This window comes from Hipposideros armiger, unplaced genomic scaffold (genome assembly GCF_001890085.2).
Source record: "Hipposideros armiger isolate ML-2016 unplaced genomic scaffold, ASM189008v1 scaffold_301, whole genome shotgun sequence".
NCBI lineage: Eukaryota > Metazoa > Chordata > Mammalia > Chiroptera > Hipposideridae > Hipposideros > Hipposideros armiger.
In genome coordinates this window covers 776,766-787,457 of record NW_017731651.1, presented here as the reverse complement: position 1 = coordinate 787,457, position 10,692 = coordinate 776,766, and the positions used below count along the sequence as shown (strand labels likewise).

General features: G+C 41.7%; 1 pseudogene; it reads right to left on the bottom strand.

Annotated features, from left to right (window-relative positions):
- Window positions 1-9,822: 9,822 nt before the first annotated feature.
- LOC109391737 (charged multivesicular body protein 1b-like) lies at window positions 9,823-10,412 on the bottom strand (annotated as a pseudogene).
- Between the last annotated feature and the right edge of the window lie 280 nt (window positions 10,413-10,692).

Below are 10,692 nucleotides of genomic sequence, written 5' to 3'. Positions count from 1 at the left end.
CTTCTCAGCCCATCACAAGTCTTCTAAGTCTGGAATCAGGCGTGGACTTCCTTGTATTAACATCAGCTGGGTCTACTCCTTCAGGTCTATCCCAACGTGGACTGCATGCAGTAGATGTGTCATTCACATGTCAGAGTCCCTCCCACTGACCAACCCACAGCTCATTGGCCTGTGAAGACCCATCCTTACAACACAGATAACAGAGGGTTCCTTACAATCCAGATAACAGATCTACCAGATCCTAACTTCATTTGGTTTCTTAATTTCTCTGTGCCTCAGTTTCCTCACGTATAAAATGGGGGTAGTGATTATAGTATCTACCTAGTTCTATGAGAATTCATGTCCCTTCAGTGGTACACAGGACTTGAGGGGCTGGTGCTGCTGCCACACCCACCCCTGGAAGCTTTCTTCCTGGAAGCTAGGATGCTGGGAGGATGGCCGAAGTGTCACTAAGGCCATTTCATGAGAAAACAGAGGGACCAGAGGGAGGACACCTAGGGAGAACGAGCATCTAAATGTCAGAGAAACGGACTCCGCAGGGGCTTATGGGTAATTGGATGGGCTAAGTAAATAAACATTTTATACCTCTGGACGCCAACAGCCTGTGTGATACAATTATAGTATGGTCACTAAATACGTTAACAATATTAAGAAAAAGAGGAACGTGATGACCACCAGGTGGCATATTAGTTTGACAAAACTAAAACAAATAAAAAGAAATTATACTGGCAAAAGAATAGACAAATTGATCCATGGAACAGAATAGAGAGACTAGAGATAGACCCACATAAATATAGTCAACTGATCTTTGACAGAGCAAAGGCAATACAATGGAACAAAGATAGTCTGTTTAGCAAATGGTGCTGGAACAACTGGGTGTCCATATGTGAAAAACTGAGTCTTGACACAAACCTTATACCCTGCACAAAAGTTATCTCAAAATGGATCACAGATGTAAATGTAAAATGCACACTATAAAAACTCCTACAAGATAACATAAGAGAAAATCTCAATGACCTTGCATTTGGCAACGACTTCATAGAGAAGATAACAAAGGCACGATCCATGAAAAAAAATTGATAATCTGAGCTTCATTACGATTAAAATTTTCTATACTGTGAAATACAATGTCAAGAGAATGAAAAGACGAGCCACAGACTGAAAGAAAATATTTTCAAAATACATATCTGATACAGGACTGTTATCCAAAATATACAGAGAACTCTTAAAACTTAATAAGAAAACAACCAACCCAATTTAAAAAAATGGGTCAAAGACCTTAACAGATACTTCACCATAAAAAATAACACTGATGGCGGAAAAGCACATGAAAAGATGCTTCACGTTGTATGTCATCAGGGAAATGCAAATTAAAACAATGAGATACCACTGCACACCTATTAGAATGACCAAAATCCAGAGCACTGACAACACCAAATGCTGGTGAGGATGTGGAGCAACAGGAATCCTCATGCACTGCTGGTGAGAATGCAAAATGGTGCAGCCACCTTGGAAGACAGTTTGGCAGTTTCTTACAAAACTAAACATGCTCTTACCATAAGATCCAGCAACACACTCTTTGGTATTTACCCAAAGAAGCTGAGACTTATGTTCACACAAAAAAATCTGCATATGGATGTTAATAGCAGCTTTATTCATAATTGCCAAAACTTGGAAGCAACCAAGATGCCCTTCAGTAGGTGAATGGATAAATAAACTGTGGTCCATCCAAACAGAAGAATATTATTCAGTGCTAAAATGAAATGACCTATCAAGCCACGAAAAGACATAGAAGAACCTTAAATGCATATTCCTAAATGAAAGAAGCCTATCTGAAAAAGTTACATACTGTGTGATTCTAACTATATGACATTCTGGATGGTGTGGATATTGACAATGAGGTAGGCTATGCATGTTGGGGGTGGGTCTATGAGAAATCTCTACCTTCCTGTCAATTTTAGTGTGAACCTAAAACTGCTCTATAAAATAGTCTTTTAAAAAACTAAAGTAAAAATTAATAACTGCTGTACTATGGGGTTTTTTAGATGCAAAAGATCATTATTTGAGTTCCAAAACTATGAAACTGTCTATTACCTTGGTCTAGACAGTTCTGCCTAGCAGCTAGAAAAAAAATGCCTTTTTTTTTCTAATAATCTTAGCCCAGAGTCTCAAACATGCCAAATAAAGCCATTTTTTAGCTATTATATATCAGCATCAATTATTATTTTAGTTGGTGATAATATTAATAACAAAACAAAATGAAACAATCTAAACATGGGTAAGGGGATAGGAAACAAGAAACGTATTTCCTGGCCCGAGGAAGGAGTTGAAGCAGAAGAGGAAAAGCTGAGGAAAGGGCCGGCCGAGTGGCGCGTTGGTTAAGAGCTGGCTTGGGACGCCAGAGGGCCCCAGTTCAGATCCCACATATGAGGGCCAGTGACACTGCCCTCTACAGCTAAGATGCTGAACAACAGCTCAACCTGGAGCTGGGCTGCTGTGAGTTGCCGGGGACGGCATAGGCTGCAGCCCCTGCTGCAGTGGGTTGCCATGGGCTACCGTGTGTAGCCAGCAGCCAGCGTGAGTGGCCAGCAGCCGCAGTGAGCGGCCGTCCAGAAGCCGGCGACTGATCTGCCTCACCCGGGAAGAGCACAATGATGGTGCCAACTCGGGCCAATGAAGCAATGTCCTCCACAACTAGACTGAAGAGCGAAAGGACAGCAACTTGTCTGTCCCCCTTCCCCCAATTCCCCAGTGCTGTACCCATCCCCCAATTCCCCAATAAAAATCTTTAAAAAAAAAAAAAAAGGCTGAGGAAAGAACTGGCATGTTGAGTTTTATCCCCGGGCAGCAGAATTACCTGGAAAGCATGCTGTCCATATGAATCCCTTCGTTTGATCCCAAACCAAGAAACGTATTCACCTGTAGGTCTTTTTATAGGATGACTTACTCATGCTTGGGTTCTTAATTTGGATTTATCTTTAAGGTGGCAATATTAAGCAATTTTTCTCAAAAAGAATGCATGGGTGTATGAGATAATTTTCTTTATCCTGTCATTCAAAACTTTTCCAGGAAGTGAGATGCTGTTTTCATAGACTCATTGTGAATCATGATGATTCATTTCTATTTACATACTTAATGCTTTCTTCAAAAAGCTTCCCTCGATTTTGTCTTTGATTATTCCTTCTGTGTCAGTTGTTCTGTTTCTCAAGGAGCCCCCATAAACCTTGGATTGAATCTCCAAACTCTATCATCCATATTTATTATTTTAATCATCTGTCACAGTTGTCTTGTTTTTATATTTTTCAAGAGCTTTTCAGGTTTGTTTCTCACATCACTAATTTAGTTTATTCACTACATTAGCTCTATGCTTTGAAGCTTCTAACGAAGGTTTTAATTTTGCTGTTGTTCTCATTACCTTCCCAATCTTTAGCTGTCACTGATGACAATTAAGCAAAAATCCTGACTCAGTTCAACTTACAGTAAGGAAATCTATTATTCCACATAACAAGGACTTCTTGGACCCTCAGTTGAATATTAGGAAGAAGTACGTGGCCACTAACCCAATTTCCATTATTTAGAAAGTCCTTATGTACTCTGAGGGACTTACATGGAATCCTCTTCCACCTCCACTGCCCATTTCTTTGATTTAATTATCAATTGAAATACATGAAAATATATAATGCTGGGGACCTGCTGCCAGTGCTCTCCCTGTCTCTGCTTTTGCTTATGGTATTTCCTTGAGAGGCCTGATTGTTCTTCCCAGGAGGCACCAGGCAAAATGCAGTTCTTCTCAATGTTGCCTCTCTCTCTCTCCCCTCTCCCTCACCCTCCCACCCCCCACCTTCCTGTCCATCTCTGGATCTGTGGTCATTGTTGGATGTGTTACAAATTATACTAATAGGTGACGATTGAGAGGGCGCTGTAGGTGTCTCAAAGAGCAGCCTAAGAGAGATGGTGTTGCCATTCTTTGGTTGGTTCAAGTCTTGAGTTTTTGATCCAGGGTGAGGATTAAGAGGCCTTTGCCCTTATGTCAAACTGCAAGCAGGCTGAGCATGGATGGTTTATTAATTTACTTTCAATGTGATTCCACTTGGCCTTGTTCTTAGTAGAAACTCCTTCCAAATCCTGGCATTAGTCTGATTGTCAATACTAATTTATGATGATTGGCAAGGTTTGGTCTTTTTCTGTATTTACATAGATAACATATCTTTATCTGAACTATTGCACTATTCAGAAAATATGCTATTTTTTGCAAACATATTTCACTCCAAACCCACTATCCAAATCTGAAATTTAGTGTAAGAAATTTACATGCCTGAACCAATGAGTGCATTAAGTAGTCCTGAGCCCAGCCTGCAGGATGCAGTAAGCTCTCATTTTTCCCCCGCCCTCTCCTAGGGAAGAAACCTTTCATGGTTTCCATGTTAAATCCCCAGGACACCTGGGGACACTGACAACTTGGGTCCAGTGTAGATACTTGAATGCTTTTGACATATTATTTCATTATTGACTTACATTGTAGTGCATGTCCACTGCATGGCATAGAGGGAAAACATAATCACAACTTCTTTGGTTCAGTAATGTTTTATATGTCCCACAAAGAGACCCACTAAAGACTTGTCTAATGGGTATACAACTGAGGCTTCAAAATACTTTATTTTATTCAGAAATTTTTAGTGGGTTTTATGTAGATGTTTAAGAGTATCTCAGTGTTGTTGTTGGTTTGTTTTTTTTGTTGGTTTGTTTGTTTTTTCAGAAAAAAAAGATAGTTGAGGTTTTAGGTGATCAGAGAAGTATTATTATTTTTCCCACTGGAAAAATAAGGCTTACATTCTCTAAAAATTGTTATTTAGGGCCAGCTGAGTGGCACATTGGTTAAGAGTTGGCTTGGGATGTCAGCTCTGAGAAGTAGGGCCCTGGTTCGGATCCCACGTGAGGGCCAGTGACACTGCCCTCCACAGCTAAGATGGTGAACAACAGCTCAATCTGGAGCTGGGCTGCCATGAGTTGCCAATGACAGCGTAGGCTGCAGTGAGGCTGCAGTGGTCTGCCATAAGCTACCGTGAATGGCCAGCAGTCAACATGAGCGGCCGGCAGCTGGCATGAACTGATGTGAGCCACCCTGAGTGGCCATCCAATGGCCAGCAACTGATCTGCTTCACCCGGGAAGAGTGCAATGGTCACAATACCAGCATGGGCCAGTGAAGCAATGTCCTCCACAATTAGACTGAAAAACAAAAGGACAGCAACTTGTCTGTTCCCCTTCCTCCAATTCCCCAATGCTGTTCCCCTCCCCCAATTCCCCAATAAAATCTTTTTTTTTTATTGTTATTTAGCACGTTTTCAGGAAAAAGTGAGACTAAGCTATGACGAGATGACTATATTTCAGTGGGAGGCTGAGAACTGTCATCGTCCTTAGCCAATGGTATTTTCCTGTCCTATCTTGAACTGCTCTTCTCCCTTCTCCCTTCCTGGCTATTGCAGGTGGATGCCACACCACTCCCCGCCCCCCAATTTTTATCTTTGTAATATCCCAGAACTGGGGCTATATAACTGCCAACCTGGGACTCTACTGACTGACCACAGCAGCCAGTTTTAGACTTCTGATGGAGGTGTCTACAGGCCCAGCTTAAGAAAGAAATAATGGCGGTCTGCAGATGGCACAATGAGGAGCTGAAGCAGAGAAAAGATTGGATTAGTACCTATAAGAAACGAAAGACATCCCTTACACTCCCCATCACCACCTTCTCCTTCTGCCCCTCCCCCCACAAGGTCACCTGTGTTCTTCTTGCTGCGAACAGCAGCATTAGGAGTTAAATAACATTTAAAAAACTAATCTTCTCTCTTTTCAAACCCTTCAAAGCCTGGCAGCTGGTAAAGGTTGCTCTCCCAGGCATCATGTGTCAGTGCTGACTGCAATGATCTCATTATTTCCTCATCAAAATAGCATTTTCTAACATCACCATTGGCAGAAACAGGCTTTAGAAAAAAAAGAGAAAAAAAAAAAGAAACTTGCACTAAACCAACAACATCTGATTTATTTTTTTAATCCAATATCCAGGCTTAAACAAAAACTGATAACAGATTTTCACATACCCTTTCCACACCCCAACCCTCCTCCCCCAAAAGTCCTATCTGCCATCTTATTTTTGAAAAATTAGGGATGGAGCAAAGTGCATTAGTTTATATATAAAATATTTGCAGTTCTTTGTTAGCCCAGGGATTGGCAAACTACAGCCTGTGGACAAAATCCCATCGACTGTTTTTTGTACAGCCTGCAAGCTAAAAATAGTTCTTACACTTTTAAGTAGTTGGGGGTTGGGGAGAGAAATCAAAAGAAGAAGGATTATTTTGGGACATGCAAATTATACAAAATTCAAATTTTGGTGTCCGCAAATAACATTTTGTTGGAACTCAGCCATGCCCGTGCATTTACATATTATCTATGGCTGCTTTTACAATGCAATGGCAAAACTGGACAGTTGCACCAGATCAAGGGGCTCGCAAAGCCTAAAACATTCACCACCTGATCCTTAGACAAAGTTCGCCACCTCCTATGTTAGCCCATTAAAATAAACAAACAAACAAAAAATCAGAGTGTTGCTTGCATATTATTAGGACACATTACGTTATCAGTGAGCAAAGTGCCTCCCACAGAACAGAATCTTAAGTCAAGGATCTAAGGAACAATCACCCTCTCTCTTGACTCTACAAAGAAGCTCAGAGGCAGAAGCTGGTGAGTCAAATCTTTAGAGAAGTCAGAAGAAGTCACACACGTGGTGCCGTGGGTGAGAAACCCTGTCCAGCAAAGTCAGAGTTGCCAGAAAAGGTTACTTCTTTGTTTTTTATAAGTTACTCCACTTTTCCTTGAAGTAGGAAAGGGTGAGATTGCAGAGGATCTACAAACTTGCCAGCTAAATACATTTGTCTTTTCCAGTTGAATACTGTTTTATTTGGGTTACTTTGGTCTCTTTCAGGTAAAATCATCTCTCAAGATTTCTGCCCTCTCACATCCTCACCTGCCCTTCAGTTATTGTAAGAAAAAGCTTACATGAGCTTAGCTACAGGAGATGAATCTCAGATCCAAGTTTGGGCCTTTATGCAAGAGTCAAAGTTTCTCACCCGACCTGGTTGTAGGCACTTTAGTCTCTCTCCTCCTCCCAGCACTGCCATCTTGGCTCTGTCTGGCTCTCACTGGTGTTGCAAGTGGTCTGAATCTTGACAATGTCCTCCTTTATACCCTGGCCTGGCTGTCCACCCACAGCCTCTGCTACAGGTCCCAGGTCTGCTGAGTGGCCCCATAGCAGGTCTCCTGGCTCTCAACTCAGCTACCTTCTATGTTCTCCGCTAGAAGCACTAGAAGTAGCCAGGCTGTCCAGGTCTTTTCTGTGCTGCACAGGAGCCTAAGAACACTTCTAGGCTATATCGCTAACCTCTCTGTCCAGGCCCTTCCTTGAAGTAGAAAAGGGTGGAGATTGGAGAGGAAAGATGTCTAACTCATCACCTGGGTGCCACCATGTTGGATGCAGCAATTCTCTGGGACTTGACATTTCCCCAGTCTGTACCTGGAAAAGTGAGGAATAGAGCCACTGCTCTGGAATTCCCTCAAACTACCCAGATGTTGCTAATATGGCCCTCTTTCAGGGGAAGAAGCCCAGGCACAGATATCTGATTATTTCACCTTTACCTTGTACCTTCCTCTTCCTGTCTGGTCAGCACCTCCCTTCTGAAATAACCTGAGTCCTCTCCACCTAGGGCTTATATGTCTAAATGCCAGACCTAACTGCTCGTATATAAAGGGAGCTTTTAAAATTCAGAAAATAAATATTTCTCTCTCCGTAAAGCCTGGCTTTTAAAACTATTATTTCATTGTGGAATCAACAAAGTCAGCTGTTGAAAATCAAAGCCCATCAATGGCCTTTTTATTCCAGTCACTGCCCACCCTCCCCTTCCCTGCAGTTTATGGCTTAGGGTATATGATTTACTGGGTTATGAAAAAACATGTCAGTTTATTATTTCAAAATGTTTCTGTTATCCTTACTAAGTGAAAATGCTTTGTAAACATTTTCATTCTTTAAAAAAAAATTATATTATACCTCAGCAAAGCATTTTGAACTCCGCTGTTGTATTAGTTTGCTTGGCCTGCTATAACAAAATACCACACACTGGGTGGTTTAAATAACAGACATTTATTTTCTCACAATTTTGGAGGCTGGAAGTCAAAGACATCAGTGGGGTTGGTTTCTTCTGAGGCCTCTCTCCTTGTCTTGCAGATTGCCACTTTCTCGCCATGTCCTCATATGGCCTTTTCTCTGTCTATGCTTATGTCTGTGTCTCTATTCCCTCTTCTTATAAGGACACAAGTCATACTGGATTAGAGCCAACCTATACAGCCTCATTTTATTTTAATCATCTCTTTAAAGGCCTATCTCTAAACACAGTCACTTTGCGGGTCAGGGCTTCAACATACAAATTTGGAGGGAACACAATTCTGTCCATAAGAGTTGTCAAAACCAGGATCATGTGAAAATTATATATTGTTGCTGTTGGTACATTCCCTACAAAAGGATTATGGAAATACAAATGTCAGCTGACAAATGTGAATTGATCATGTGACTTTTTGCTTGAAGGACAGGTTCTTCATATTGTGTAGGCCCAGGGCTCTATCATGTGAGCGTTAGTGACACAAGTCATTTTAGAGCAATGGTTCTCATGCCTGGCTGCACATTAGAATCATTTCGAGAGCTTTAAAAACAATTCTTTGTAGCAGGTGAAAAAGCTATCACCTTGACAACTGCTACCAGAGTTCACCTTAGAGAAGAGACCTATCTGTTTAGGAAAACATCTTGAGATAAAAGGGTGAGAAGGGGTCAGCCTCTGAAGGTTGAGGTTAGACGACTGGGAGCAAAGAAATAGCTAACTGTTGTGCATAAGAAAGAAGCTGGAATTGGGGGAGGAAAGGGAAGGAAACAAAAAATAAAGGAGAAGGATGGAGAAAAAAGAGAAAGGCCAAATGACAGGAGAGGAGGGTGGTGCCTCAGGAAAGCCCTAGTGGCAGGTGGATGTACAGTTGACCCGTGAACAACATGGATTTGAACTGCACAGGGCCACTTATACGCATATTTTTTTTCAATAACTACTGTAAATGTATTTTCTCTTCCTTAGGTTTTTCTTTTTTTTCAAAGTAATCATTCTCTTTTTAGTTTTTATGCACATGTCAATTCTATAGAGGGTGCCAAAAAAAATGTATTCACATTTAAAGAATTGAAAAAAACTGTATTAAAATGGTCATAGTCAATAAATACCTATAACAAAAGATGAATACAAGTCACATTTGACTTCTGCAATTACATGAGATGCTCAAGGTGGCTACCATCAGTGTGATTTTAATACAGTTTTTCCCTTTCTTAAAATGTGTCTACACTTTTTTGGCACCCTCTGCATATATCATCAACTACACTAAGCTTAAAAAACCTTCAGTTTCTATAATTTGGGCAGAAAACTAGAGTTTTGATCAAATTTTTAAGAAAGATTAATCTACACCAAATTAACGAATCCTGTGAAAAGGCAGCTATAAAAATACACACCATCACAAGCTATAAAATCCAGTTAAGAACTTTAAAATCCAGTTAAGAATGGAGAAAGCCTGGAATTTCTTAATGTACCCGAGAGCACTGTAAACCCAAAGGTAGAAGCATCTTAAATAAAGAGCATTTCAGCATCCTGGCATGTTCAAAGTTTCTGGAGTATACCATCTCTCTAATACACAGAGACATTTCATAAGGTTACTGCAGCCTGGAAACCTCAGCGTGGGTTCTGTCCTCACACTTGATCTCGCAGGTGGGCCAATCTCTGGGATAGCTCATCCTGCTCGGCTGAGGCCACGGAGCCTGTCTGCCCCCGCGGCAGCTCCATGTTGAGGTCTAGCCCGGCCTCGCCTGCCATGTCCTGGAGCAGCATATCCACCCCATTTTGGGGAGCAATCAGCGTCGTGGTGTTGCTCATCACGTCTTCCATTTGCTTCGTTTGAATGTCTAGCGTCTCCAACTGGTACTCGAATTTGTCCATCAAGGCAGAGAGATCTTTTCCAGATTCATGGCTTTCAATGTTGCATCCATCGACGTAACCACCCCGCCACTGACTTGGTCACCTTGCCCATCGTCACCGCCGGCTGGACTCGGGCAGCTACCACATCGTCCCGTGCACTCGTTCTCAAGAAATTCACCACCTGGTTCTTCCGGCGAAGGGCATTCTCAGCATGTATCCTTGCAACGTCCATGTTGCCCTTCTGAATGGCCTTTTTAATTTTGGCCTTTTTGGCCTTTTCCTCCTTGTCACATTTTTTTGGCACTCCTGCTCAGTTCTTTGGCAGCAAACTTTAGGTTAAAGAGGTGTTTTTCCATGTTGGGCATAGTCGGCCCGCCCCTTGCAGTCCACGGCCAGGGCCCAGGTGCCCACTGAGGCCCACTGAGGAGAGGCGGAAAGCAGGCCCAAACCGTTCGCTGCTGCTGTTTTGTTTTGGTTCCACTTCCTGTTTCCCTGATGATTTTCCAAATAACATTTTCTTTTCTGTAGCTGACATTATTGTAAGAATACAGTATACAATACATATACATACAAAATATGAGTTAATCGACTGTTTATGTTATCAGTAAAGCCTCCGGTCAGCAGTAGATGATTAGTGTTAACTTT